The 14,132-nt window shown below is 50.0% G+C and overlaps 1 long non-coding RNA gene across 1 annotated transcript; it reads left to right on the top strand.

The window, feature by feature from the left end:
* The first annotated feature begins 5,921 nt into the window (after positions 1-5,921).
* On the top strand, positions 5,922-13,499 carry LOC140655723 (uncharacterized). The gene is made up of 4 exons (XR_012043835.1): positions 5,922-6,128; positions 8,187-10,254; positions 10,834-11,097; positions 12,986-13,499. It is a non-coding gene; the product is annotated as an uncharacterized lncRNA (long non-coding RNA).
* Positions 13,500-14,132: the final 633 nt, after the last annotated feature.

Genomic DNA, 14,132 nt, shown 5'->3' with positions numbered 1-14,132 from the left:
TTCTTGGCCAGCTTTGGTCACCCTTATTTGTCACAAAGAGAAGGAAGGGACGCCCAGAGCTGCCAAGGTCTTGCTTAGGTAGCGACTGAGCCTCCTTGCTCCTCTGGATAACTGAAGCTGTTTTGAGGAGGAAAGTCTCAAAGTTGATTTAGCTAATAACTAGGAAAAAATACTGCATGAGAGCAATCTCAGGCCAGTATGGTTTAACCGTCTCCCACCAAAAGGTATTTTTGGTGTGTTTGTTGTGAGCCTGTGGATACCCTTCAGGCTAGAAGCTTTCTCACAGATTCGGTGGAGGTTTCAAGGTACCTTTTGTTCTGCATGGTTTGTGGCTTCTAACTTGCCAGAGGAGCCTCTAATAATCTCACCATGGACTTTGAAAAGTATGTGCAATTGTAAAAAAAGATCCCCCAAACATAGTATTTCCTTTAAAATTCAGTTCAGTGTCTGTGTGCCTGACTGGTCTCAGCTGGTCTTGCCATAAAAGATTTTACAGAATCTGTGGCTCTTTTTTGAGGTCTGTTTCTGCTGGTGCCACCTGTAGTTGTCCATTTGAAGCAGCTGAGTGTTATTTGTGATGTTGCCTCCACAGCACAAGGATTCCCTTGCGTGCTTACGGCCGTGTGGGCTCGCTGGCAAGCGGGGATGTCGCACGAGGGCTGGTGATCCGCAGCAGACCTGGTGGGTCACAGGTGGCTTTGTGCACACTGCATGTCTCACAGCAGCAGAGAAGCTCCTGTGCTGTGCACCCCTTCCCATTGCTGAAGCTCTCTGCCGGGGAGGTGTTGTGGACACCAGAATGGGACGCACCATCCCAGCAGCACTCGTACTGGGCCCTACTGGGGGTTTTCCCACTCAGGGGTCTTTGCTCATAAATTGAATGAGCCCTGTTAGTTCCATGCGGGTCCATCATGCCCCTCCCCAGGGCTGGTCCAACCGCCACGTCCCGTCCCTGAGTCTGTCTTAGCTTTACCTGTGATTTTTATATTGTCCATAGCAAAACATTTACTGCATGTCCAGTGAGCCCAGCTCTGGAGCCGGGACCTGGGTTCTGTGTTAATTATGGTAGTTTCGTCCAGGTCATTGATTAAAAATGTGAAATTTCAAAGAGGCAAGAAAAAAATTCTTCTCTGACAAAGTGTCTACTTGATGCTGGTTCACAACTTAGAATTGTTTTTCAGACCTATGAGTTGGCCAGGTTTTGCCACAGTTATTATGTGCTATATTACCTTTAGCATTATTCTAGTTCTCAGTCAAAACGCAGTACCAAGTAAGAGGTGTACCAAATGTAAGCATCCTGTATCAGCAACACAGCAAGTTACTGTGACCAGATCTGTTTTCTGCAAACCTTTCTTGATTAGCAGAAATAAACTATTTAAGGGAGGGGAACTGAATCAATCAGCGCTTGCCTGGGCTCTGGGTCATGGTGACTTGCCTCTAGCATTGTCCTGTTTACTCTTTCAAAATAGTGGCATCTTGGGTTTCTTTCAGATGAGTCCCTCAGCAGCTGGAGCGAGGGCAGGACACACGGCCACCCCTTGTGCCAGTGCAGATGTCCTCAATTAGTCCAGGTACAATGCGTATTTTAGGAGCGAAGAAAGTGGATGCGAAGGATACTTCAATGTCGGGTTCTTCTGAGCAAAGCAAACTAACGGGAAAATGAGCAGTTCTCTACCCTGCTGTAATGGTGTTATTAATACAAATCAGTACACAGGCAGTAAGGACACTCTGTCAAAGCAAATTGATTTTTTTTCTACTGTTCTGCTCACCCGCTGCAAGCCTTTGGGCAGCCGCTAGCGAGGCTCTTCCCCAGCTAGCGAGCATGCCCTTTGCTTTGCTGTGCTCAGCCCCGTGCTCCTCTGGGGCTCATTGCCCTCGGCTGGCCTGGCTGTGGGGTTTTACCTGCCGCCGAGCCGCAGCCGTGCCCATACCGCAGGGCACCTCTGAGGCAGCACTGCCGAAACCCAGGTGCAGGCCCCAGAGGAAGCAAGGCAGCCGCAGGAGGTGGCTGTCGGCTGGGCGCAGGCGGCAGGGCTTGCTTTGTGCTGCAGGGGACAGGCATGGGGGAGTTAAAGCCCTTAGCCTGACTCTGCTAAAAACCCGTGTTGCATGGTTTGTGTTGCACTGGCTGCCCCAGTTCGCCTGGGGTTTACCACACATTTTCATCGTGCTTGCAAAATGCTGTTATCACAAATTGCAAAAACCAACCTCGTCCTCATCTGATCAGATCAAAACCAGCATAGCTCTGCATAATGTTTCCAGCGTGTCCGGTCTGCTGAGTGCTCCTCTGGGGCACACGGTTATTGCTCACAGATACTTTAGTTTGCTGCTTTGGGATTTTTTTTTTTTTCATTGCAGACTCCTTGTCCTTGGCCTGTGAAAGCAGTTGGTAACCATTGCAGCCAGGGTACTCGCTGCCTTAGCTACTGGCCATGACACGACTTTTTGCTGAGGGCTGATGTGGCCTTTCCGTATGCAAATGGGCTGCAGTAAAGCTGAGGATGTCAGGGAGCCTGTGATGGGCTGCTCTGGAGCAGAGGGTCCGGGCTGCCACCAAAGCCCTGCTGAGCAGAGGGACGGCTGGAGCTGGCTGTGAAGCCCAACACAGCCTCTCCACTCCCTGTCCCATTGGGCAAGCAGCACCCCCTCGGGGTCACCCTGTCCCCCTGGGGTGAGGCGAGCCACTATCTCCCCACTGCCAGCACCTGTGTTTCATCCTGATAGCGCCTTCCATCCCAATAGCTCCTTCCGTCCCGATAGCTCCTTCTGTCCCAGCCCTTGTCTCTGCCATGGGACAACAGTGCGGATGAATGAGCAGGTCCAGCAGGCAGGCAGTCTGGGAGGCTCTGGGTATTTCCCAGGAGCAAAGCTGCTGGTTAAGTAATATGTTTAATAATTATTACAAGTCCTGGAGGCTATTTAACCTGCCTGGAGGATGTGACCTGGAGGCACCGCACAGCTTACCAGTACCAGTCCCCACAACAGACCACTTTTTTGTGCGGCTGGGGTGGTGGGTGGCACGTGCAAAATGTTGGGGAGCACTGCAGATTTCTTTCAGTAGAGCTTACCATGCATTTTTGGCTGTAAGTGAGCCAAGCCAGAGCTCAGTCCCTTCCAGCACCCGCAGCCCTCCTGGGTGAGCTGCCAGACGGCTGGGCAACAGGTTGGTGCTGAGGAGAGGAAAGCCCAGGTAACATGCACAAGAAATTAGGGCTTTCACAAGACGCTGTAATGAGTTGCAGCCCCAAGTTACAGCCGTACTCTGCCTACGCCCACAGCATGCTGCAGGGACAGAGTTACACAGATCACTCCCACCGCCACTGCAATGGCAGAGCAACTGTGCTGAGGGCCAGCGCGGGGCCAGCGCTGCAGGCACACAGGGCCACAGCTCCCTGCCTTCAAATGCCATGTCATATGCTGGGATCATATGGTGCATCTTGCACCAGTAATCAAGTGACTCTGAAAATCAGGACATGAAAGTGCTTTGGCAAAGCCAAAAGCAAAACGTAAGGAAAAAAATTTCCCCTCTCCTTACTCCATGAAAGTTCAATATTGCACAGATGATCTGAAATTTTTTGAAGTGCTAAAGGCTGACTGTGGGGCATAAGTGTTTTACATTGGGGACAGGGATCTTCTGCTTCTAAAATAGATGAGACACTTCACAGGGGAGTCTTTAGACTTTCCAGACAAGAGATATTGGCAGAAACCCGATATTGTTGGAGGCTGGCTGTAGGAAATGCAATTGCTAATGGCTACTCTTGATGTTCTGCTGCGCTTTGTACTTAAAAGTATGCATTTTATCATGAAGGGTGAAGGGAAGGTGAACTTTAAAGGCTTACCTTGCTGTAGCAGGAGGCCTCCAGGTGGATGTCCAGCCTGACTCCAGCCCAGCTCACAGCACTGGGCAGAGGCTGGGGTGGTCCCACCCCCTCCCAAATTCTTAGTTTTTCACCTTTTCCTTTTGGCAGGTTCAAAGGTCTTCTTATCCACTTGCAGGGAGTTAATTTTCCAAAGGCCTTTAGTGCTTTGCCTGGGTGCCTTTGGCAGTATCTGTGCAGGCATGACAGGCTGGCATTTCTGCTTTGTGGAGCCCACCTGGGTTTGCAAGCGCTGGTCTCGGCAAAGCCAGGCTTCACCCCGCTGCCTGAGCCGGGGTTTGCAGTAGCTGGGGTGTCTGAGCTTCTCGACTCTGTGTGTGGATACAGACACCACACAGGGCAGGAACAAACCCTGCCCTGACACAATTAGTGTTTCTAAATAAACACCGGGCTAATCGTGGAGGCTCATATTTCCATTCCCACCTGTCACCTATGTCAGCTCACTTCTCGGCGACACCAGGGAATAACTAAATGAGGAGAGTATTTGGTCTGGTATTACCCGGCCAGCCGAAGCCGCAGGTGAGGGATGGCATTACAAGGCTTTAAACAGCTCCGCTCTTGGCGGAGGTGCCTGGGTGAGGGTGGGAACCGGCCTCTCGGGATCGGGCTCCCCAGCAGTACGGCTTCCTGCCTCCCTCCCTCCATCCTTGCCTCCCTCCATCCTTGCCTCCCTCCATCCTGCCTTCCTGCATCCCCGCCTTCCTCCATCCCCGCCTCCCTCCATCCTTGCCTCCCTCCATCCCCGCCTTCCTCCCTCCCTCCATCCCCGCCTCCCTCCATCCTTGCCTCCCTCCGTCCCCGCCTTCCTCCCTCCTTCCCTCCATCCCCGCCTCCTTCCCTCCATCCCCGCCTTCCTCCCGTCCTCCCTCTCTCCATCCCCGCCTTCCTCCCTCCCTCCCTCCCCGCCTCCTTCCCTCCCTCCCTGCGGCCGGGGCTGTTGCAGGGCTCCGGCCCCCCGCGGCGGCTGCGGGGGCTGCATCGGGGTGAGGGCGGGAGCCAGGTCCCGCGGTCCGCTTTTGCTGGAGGTGCGATGCATAGCATGCACTGTGTAGGAACAACTTCTACAGACATACGCACATCATTTATATGGATATACACACACATATGTTTATGTGTGTAGATGTAGATAAACACGTGTATATGTATATAAATTCTATACATGTACATGCATCTCTACACATAAATTATGCATAGATGTGTGTGTATACACACAAATATGTGTATATGTATATAAATTCTGTACATATACATGCATCTCTACACATAAATATATGCATAGATGTGTGTATGCACACAAATATGTGTATATGTATATAAATTCTATACGTATACATGCATCTCTACACGTAGATATATACATAGGTGTGTGTGTATACACCCATAAATATGTGTATACGTATGCAAATTCTATACATATGCATGCATCTCTACACATAAATATATACATAGAGGTGTGTGTATACACCCCTAAATATGTGTATATGTATGCAAATGCTATACATATGCATGCACCTACACACATATATACATGTATGTGTGTACATACAGACATGTGTGTACATACATGCGTGTATAGGTGTACGACGCACATAACGCGCCTATGCATTCAGTTTGCATACGCATGCCTATGCGTACAATTTCATACACGTTCAAAAATCGCAGCACTCAGGCCTTAAAGCCGGGCGTGCCCGGGGGCGGTGCGGGCCGCGGGGCTGCCGCTGCCCCGCCGCAGCAGGCGGGGCCGGGCAGGGGCGCGGGGCCGGGCAGGGGCGCGGGGCCGGGCAGGGGCGCGGTGCGGCCGCGCCCGGCGGGGGTCACTGTTCGCTCACAGACGCTGCAGGGCCGTGCGGCCGCCCGGGCTGCGGGCGGAGCTGCAGCTTCTCCTCCTCTGCAGCAGGAAGAAACTCCGCGTTGAAGGGGCTGGCGAGCGGAGAGAGGAGCGGCCGAGGGCCGGGCCACCCGCAGCCAGGCGGGGTACGTGGCCGTCGTTCGGCCGGTTGCGGGGGAGAACGTCAAAACCCGCGGACAGCCTGGCCAAGGGGATACGCTTGCGTCGTGGCGACAGGACACGGTGCGCTGTAGAAAAGGCCTGAGGAGAACGGGAAGCAGATACAGATGCCTAATGCAACAATCTCAATTTATGCAAGTGTTTTCTCAACCCTACAGCTGCTACCCTTCTTGTTTAGGTTGCTCCGCAGTGAAATCTAGATTTGTTGAGGAAGTAACAGGATGGGCATGATGCCAGGTCAGGTATGGCTTTTAAGAGATTAACACTTAAAATCTTACATGATTCAGCTTTAAACTACATAACGGAGAAGTGGGAAGAAAATACCTGCCTGTGGAGAAGTACACAATTTTCAAATTTATCCCTTTTAGAAATGAGTTTTCACACACACACATCTCGCATCCCATTAGAGTTGCTCTGCTTATACTTTCATACCAGATAATATCCTAATAGCTTGTAAAATTGAAGTCATTTGGGAAATATTTGCTGTGCCTGGGAGGACTGAGAGGCAAAAGAACCAGAGGTAAAGCAGGGGGTGTCCTGGCTTGGACTGGGACCCGCACGCCACGGCCACAGCCTGGCAGCAAGCTGGTGCAGAGCGGCGTTAGACTGGAGCAGCCTGGTGGGGTGGGTATGGGCATGGCCACGCAGCCTGGAGTGGGGATTGCAGAGCTGCCCCTTGCTCACCTCCTCCCAGGCTTGAGTTTCGGGCTGACCAAGGCAGGGCACCCTCCACCTGTGTCTGAATGGTTCACAGGGTGAGGGTTTAGGTTGGTTTGGGTGAGCAGCTGCAGGCTGATGAGAGTGCTGCCTTGCCAAAAAATTGTAATAAATGATTGAGTTTGATCTCAGCTGAACTGAAACAAGCTAAAAAAAACCCAACCCCACATAGCACAGTGCAGCAGCCATGGATTTACACCTGCTGCTGATTTCACAGCACTGTACGAGCGTGGAAAAGCTGCTTGAGCTCCCGTGTGTGCTGAAGCACAGGGGCTGCCGTGGATGTGCGGGGCTACAGCATCACCCCCCATTAGCGAAATCCCCCGCCAAACACAAACCCTCCCCGTCACTTCAGCTAACACTCTCCTCCTGAGAAACAGCTAATCTTTGCATGCCTCGGCCTTTCCCAACACATCCTGGTTCACAAGTTCAGCGGCTTCAAAGTTGCATCTGATCATTAACCCTGAAAGATCAGAGATTACTGAAGAGTTTAAACTGTGTGTTTGAGATGGCTGAGAGGCACGAAGTTCAGGCACAAATCTGTGCCCAAATCCCAAAGTTCAAGAGGCAGATTCAGACCGAGGGTTTCGGTTCAGCTGTGCGATGCCTGAGCATTGTGTAGGTTTGTGTCTTCATTTCTTTTTAAAGCTGCTTTCATGCAGCCACTATTTCAAAAGTGATCATGAGTTTTGGGTGCTTCTGGCCTTGCAGTCTGTGATGAGCGTGGCCGGGCTTACAGCTCCCGGGGACTTCAGCCGGAGAGATGAGAGAGTCCAAGTAAAAGCCCTGCAAGTCACAGTTCTTCATTTATGCCAGAGACTTTGCTAGAAAATGACTCTTTCCTTGTGCATTTTCTCTGTCACTTTTATTCCTGATAAGATAGGTACAGAAGAAAGTGCTGTTTGTGACCATGTTATACATAAAAACAACAGAAGACAGAAGTTCCATCTATCGTGGGTAGTTTTCAGTTTGTTGTTATTTCCATAAGAAAGCTTTTGGTGTCACAGCACCACAGGGAAACTTAGGTTGGAAGATGCCTCCCAAGGCCATCTGTCCCTCCCTCTTGCTCAGTGTGGGTCCAGCTCCATCGGGCTGCTCAGCGGCCAATGAGCCCCTCGAGCCTGAACAGTGTGAACCACAGTGTGAACCACGGCACTGCGGCAGCGATTTCGGAAGGATCCGAACGAGTGCCGAGTAGCAAAGACATTGGTATTCTCCTTGATGGGATTTAATCTTAATGCAACTCATTAGTCTTCATGGTGGAAGACTGATGGTGCCAAAGGATTAATTTAAATCTAAATTCCTTAGGTATCGCCTCAAAGAACGGGAGGTGAAGGTCACGTAGCAAAGGAGGCCCATGAATACAACCCCGTCTGTAAGCCAGCTCCTGCTGCTGGGAGAGGTCCAGCCCCAGATGCCCCCAGGGCAAAGCTGGTAAAGGGCCAAACCCTTCGAGCCCTGCGGGTGCTGATGCTCCTGGGAGTCAGTAAGGGAGTGGAGCCCTCATCTCACCCTTCAGGAGAAACTACCAAATCAGCCAGCATCAAGCACAAGCTGAGGGTGTTGCTGTTTTCGTTTTTCAGCTGTTTAAATTGCTGCTACTCAGCGAACTCGGATCAGCGGATAAGGCTGGAGTCCTGCAGCGCAGGTGCTCTGTTAGGAGCTGATGGAAACGCAAGCTGAGCTGGTCAAGGGCAAGCGGTGCCATTTGGCGAGCAAGAGACCATCTCGTCTGCAAATGGAGGGACCATCTCCCGCGTGCTTTGTGCCTGAGCTGGGGATGCGGGGACTGACCCTGGCCAGCGCCCGGACGGCAGCAGAGCACGAGCGCGTGGTGGCCAGCCTCTCACCACACCACATACAAAGCACAAGGGCGTAGCTCCGTTTCATTTTTTGTCTTTCAGCTCCTAAAATTGTCCCACATTGCCTGAGTGGGCCGGCATGTTTTCAGCACTGAAAACCATATGTTGCCAAATTTCCAGTGGTTGTTCTTGGTGCCTTATGCTGTTACTTTAACAGAAGTATGCATGCCATGCCTCTTGCAAAAACAGATAGGATTTACTCCCTTAACAAGGGTCAGCTCTGTTTTCAGCTGCCTTCCTCTCCACAGAGATGTCTATCTAGCCCAGAAATGTTGCTGTCAGCTTTCCATGAGCATGAATCCATAGCAACACACAGACCTCTCCCAGCCACTTGCTACCTGGCCACCAAGCAGCTGCTCGGTTTGTGCCTGCAAAAACACTCACCTGAATATTTTTGCCAGTAAAAGGATATCTTTTTTTGATATGCAGTTTTAGACATTAAAGCCAGAGTTTAGTCACCAGCTCTGCGGCTTCCTACCCGGCTGCAAGCGCAGTACTGCAAAGGCTGGGAGCAAATCTCTCCTGTGCTGTTCAGACAAACCCCTCTGACATCGGCAGGGAGGTAGGCAGGCAGCGCAGCTCTGATGGCACTAGTGCATGCAGGGGTGGGATGACAACTTCTGACTCCAGCTCCGCAGAGTTTTTCCCCATCTCAGTTTCATAAATACTTGATGCAGGCTGTTAACAGAAGCCCTCAAACCAGTCCTACAGCTGCCACTGCAAGCTACGGTCCCTCCAGCACCCTGCCTTTCTGCAGCAAATACATAGCATTTTTTTTTTTAGTTCAGGGTTATGGAATAGAAAGAAAGCTGGGAAGGAGCACAGCATTAAAAATAAGCTAATATAGCACAGCACGAAAAGCGCGTGAAGTAACTTGAGCTGTCGCCCAGCAGTGCTCACACAGGGACCAAAGTAAGGCCTCTAGCAGAGTCTCCGAGATGTCCGAAGAAGTGGTACCAACCCACGCGGACCGAGGCTTGCCGAGGGCTGCTGCCAGGAGCTGCTGCTTAAGCTGGCTTAAGTTTTAATGAGTGTGGCTCATAGTTTTACGTACGTCTTCATGCTGAGTGCCCTATCACCCAGCTTCGAACCAGGAAAAATAAACAAAATCCTTCTAGCAGTTTTCTTAGCATTTTTTTTCGTACTTACTGGAAAAATAAAGTGGCACATTAATAACCATCTTCTCAGAAATATAGCAAAACAGTATAAGGGGAAGAGGTGGTATTTTAGTGACAGCTTAGTTTTTGTGGGCCAATCACTGCAACCAAAATTTAGTTTCCTGAATGAATTGTAAGCACAAAGCCCAGTACGGAAAGAGCTTGCTACATGTTTGCAAGCACAACAGTTCAGGTTGCCTTTTTACCTTATTTTGAAAGCCCCGGAGAAAAGTGACACCTACCTCTGGAAGAGAGACCAGGTATGTACTGCCGTATACTGGGATGCTAAACAGGCGTGGCTGTGAAGTGGGAAATATACTGTATTCCCTTGATTTGGCAGGGCAGACATGGCCACTATCACCCCGTGGGGCTCTGCAGCACCTCACCCAAGCACCGTGCTGAAAACACAGTGGCTTCTGCCTGCGTTCACACGAGCTGGAAGCTTGGGAGAAAAGTGCCATTAGTGCAAATGCAGGCTGATGTTGAACCAAGGTACTGGGAATCACTGTCCATTGCGAGGGCCCAGGGTTCAGCGTCGCCGCTGAACGCCTGCAAGAACGAGCACGGGCACTGCAAGAGCCGCGTGCCACTGCCGCGTCGCCTGCTCACGGGCGGCAAGTGCTCTGCACAAGGTGAGCTTCACTTCGTGTGTGTGTGTGTGTAGGCACAAACACGTATATGCGTAGGTATATATACACATGTACATATACGATATATAGGTATATATCTATATATGTGTGTTACACACATATATATGTATATAGACACCTTGTATATGTCTATATTTTATATACATACACATGTATACGTAGACATTATATACGTATGTATATCTACACATATATGTGTATGTGTATATATACACATATTCTACATATTATTCTATATACACATATAGAATAGATTCTATATACACATACATGTATATGTATACATAAACATACACATAGACACGTTATATATGTATGTATTTTTAATACACATACTTACACATATATGTATGTATAGACCTTATGCATGTATGTATCTACACATATACATATATAACGTCTATATACGTATATGTGTATGTTATATATTTAATACACATATATATGTATGTGTGTATATATAATATAAAGTTCTATTACATATACTATAATGCTATCTTATATATAGGTGTATATAATGTTATATATTATATATGTAATATAACTTTTTTTGTCGTTGAGATCGAACAGTCCCTAAGGAGCCTCAGGAGATGTAACTGGTGCGCAGCCCTCTCTGCAGCTGTGGGGGTTTTATCACGTTCTTCAGCCCCCTCACGTTTGGCAGCAGGGCCGCAGTGCCTGACTGACTGCCCCAGCGAGTGGGACCTGGCAGAGCCCTCCGTTGAACCAGCAATGCCAGCACCAAGCATTTAGACCAAGGGTCGTCTTTTCTTCATGCTTTGCTGCCTTACCTGGGAGCCAGCGCTTCACTGTACGAAGAGCAAAGTGAGTTTTCCTCCTGACTTGCTTTTGGCATATTATCTGGCATTTGGGGAGGACAGAAAGTTTTGCTGTGGCCCTAATTATACACAGGAGTGTATTATTTATTTCTGCCATTATAACTCTCTACCTTGGTTGCACTGGGAATTTTTCAATACTAATATAGAGGTATTATAACTTGAAGGTGGTTCCAGTCCCATTATCATAGCAGTGGCTTACACTGCTCTATCTTCCGTCCCCCCATGAAGGAACAGTCTCCATGCGCTCAGCGCCATGTTCATGACAGCCTGTGGCCTTGCCCACGCCAGCAGCGTCCGACCTGTCTGTGCGCTAAACCAGGGGAAAGCGGGAGGAAAGAGACAATTTGCTGAGCTCCCCATAGCAAACTGCCATGGAGACCATAGATATTTCTTGGCTGCACCCAGGCAGCCATGCTGGCAAGGAGAGGTTTCATTCTGGGGCATACAGGAGGACTTGCCCTCCCTCTCTGAGCTGGTGCCGCCCGCGTGCTCTGGCTCCACTGCGTGCTGTATGTCCCCCCTCGCTGTGATACACAGCGTCCCTTCCCTGGGACACTGCCGACTCGCCCTCCCTGGGCCACTGGGAGAAAGGCTAGGGCACCCACCCCTCGCGGAAAGCATAGCCTCAGCCCCATCTATAGCCCTCTCCAGGAGACTAAGGCGCACTAAGCCTCTTTCTGTAAGCTAAGGATGGACGAGAAGCTGTGCTGTGGAGGACTAGAATTGGACTGGCAAGTTCCACCAGTGGATTGCATCCTGACGCTGCTGCAGGCAGCTGGGCAGAGGCTCAGCTTTAGCTTTAAGGAGCCTTCGGGGCTACACTCTTCACCCCACTGCCCCAGGGCTGCCGGCACCTCCAACGGCAGGGATGCACCGGTGCCTCAGCAATGACAGTTCATATCGGGAAGTAAATGCCCAAAAGCCAGTGCCAGGCTGTGAAACTCAAACCACAGAGACAAAAACTGATAAAAGGGTAAAGTAAAATCAGAGCTTAAGCATATTGTGTCAAGGTTGTTCGACTACAAATGTCTGTGGACACCTCTGGAAGCTGCAAAACACATCATACCTCCTCCCCGGAGAGGAGAGGAGAGGAAAGAGGAGAGGAGAGGAAAGAGGAGAGGAGAAGAGAGGAGAGGAGAGGAGAGGAGAGGAGAGGAGAGAGGAGGGGAGGAGGGAGGGGAGGGAGGGGAGGAGGGAGGGGAGGGAGGGGAGGGGAGGAGAGGAGAGAGAGGAGAGGAGAGGAGAGGAGAGGAGAGGAGAGGAGAGGAGAGGAGAGGAGAGGAGAAGAGAGGAGAGGAGAGGAGAGGGGAGGAGAGGAGAGGAGAGGAGAGGAGAGGAGAGGAGAGGAGAGGAGAGGAGAGGAGAGGAGAGGAGAGGAGAGGAGAGGAGAGGAGAGGAGAGGAGAGGAGAGGAGAGGAGAGGAGAGGAGAGGAGAGGAGAGGAGAGGAGGACCTGCCATGGCAGCAGGCCTGCTCCAAAATGCTGCATCGCCATGACCACATTATCAGTGTCCTGAGCAAAAGGCAATCTCCAGAGCTCACACTGCTATGCTGTTCTTCACACAACCATACCTTACATAGACACAGTTAAGCTCTCAAAAGCCTTCCATGTACTTCTGACAGCCATTAATTGAAATATAAAAAGCTGCTGCACCCCAGCTACATTGCTGCATCTGAAGCTGAGGCTCGAGCACAGCCTCCACGGCAGGGCTGCTAGGGTGGTCTCAGTGCTGGGAGGCATAAAACACTCTGTGACCACTTTGTGGGTCTATTTTCTGTTTTGTTTTTTGCTTTTTATCTGTGTATGACTTTTTATTTAATAACATTTGGGGGTCAGAAGCACTTGTACTACAGATGACTATTGATTTCCAAAAGGGAAGTGACTGATGAATCGCTGCAGGTCCAGCTCTAGAAGATGCCCAAGTGCTGCTTGACCCAGCATTCTCCACATGCCTGCAGGGAGTGGCTCCCCCAGCAGAAGCAAGGGCAGCGGAGACAAAGGTGAATGGCTCATTTCCCCCGTAATGCACCACAGAAACAGGCTTTTATGAAAAATAGAGCACAGACCAAGACGGAAGGGGTGACGGTCATTTTCAAAGGTCACACATACCGTTTCTTTATGGCAAGTTTGCCTTCTGTGACTGACAAAAGCAGGACGGATCAAGCGTCTTCCAACAAACCTGGATTAAAAATGAAGTCTTGTTACTTGGAGAACTGACAGTCGCACCAGAAATAATAGAGGCTGCTGACAGTTCTGGCTTCACAATAAAAAGCATCTTCCCACGTTGTCAAAAGAGCTTCTCCGGTATGGGCATAAATAAGGCATTATTTGAATGGAAATGTTAATGGCAAAGAGATATAAATCATATTGGGCTGTTGTAAAAATACACTGTAGCTGAAAAATGCATTATTGTTTCTCATATATATGAAAATATATGTGTGTGTATAAACAAGATATGCATATCTATTAATATCTTTAAATATTTATGTATAATTCTATGCATGAGTTGTACACATGTTGGTAGCTAAAAATACTTAGTAATCAGTCCTTCCCCTAAGAGCAAATGGTTGGTGTGATGCACTGAAGGCTGTTGTGCAAGATTTGACTAAGTATCTTTCCCATACATAAAGGTTGTAATGTAGCAACCGTTGTTTTCCGCTCAGAAGACACTATTTCCAAGGTAATTGTTACTAGCCTTATTAGTGGCCGCTGTCATGGCTCCTGATGCACTACTGAGCCGAACGAGAAGCACAGCGGCTTTGATCAACCACAATCTTGATGAAGCTGGCCATGGAGAAGAGGCATTGCAAACGAGGACTGAGCCTTTGATGGCATGCTCTGCGGTGAAGGAGACATTTAGCTTAAGAGCCTGAAGTGTTCCGACGGGCTCGCTGTGGCAGCAGGCTGCGCCTGGCTGCTGACTGGGCTTGCGGCCACAGCTCAGGAAGAGCCTGCAGCCTGAGGCCATGCTGCAAACCCTGAGCTGGAGGCAGTTGGCTCTTTTACTATGTCATATGTATA

Source organism: Ciconia boyciana, chromosome 8 (genome assembly GCF_034638445.1).
Source record: "Ciconia boyciana chromosome 8, ASM3463844v1, whole genome shotgun sequence".
In the NCBI taxonomy this organism is placed as follows: domain Eukaryota; kingdom Metazoa; phylum Chordata; class Aves; order Ciconiiformes; family Ciconiidae; genus Ciconia; species Ciconia boyciana.
Note: the sequence above shows the minus strand (reverse complement) of the source record. Positions and strands in the feature narration are given on the sequence as shown.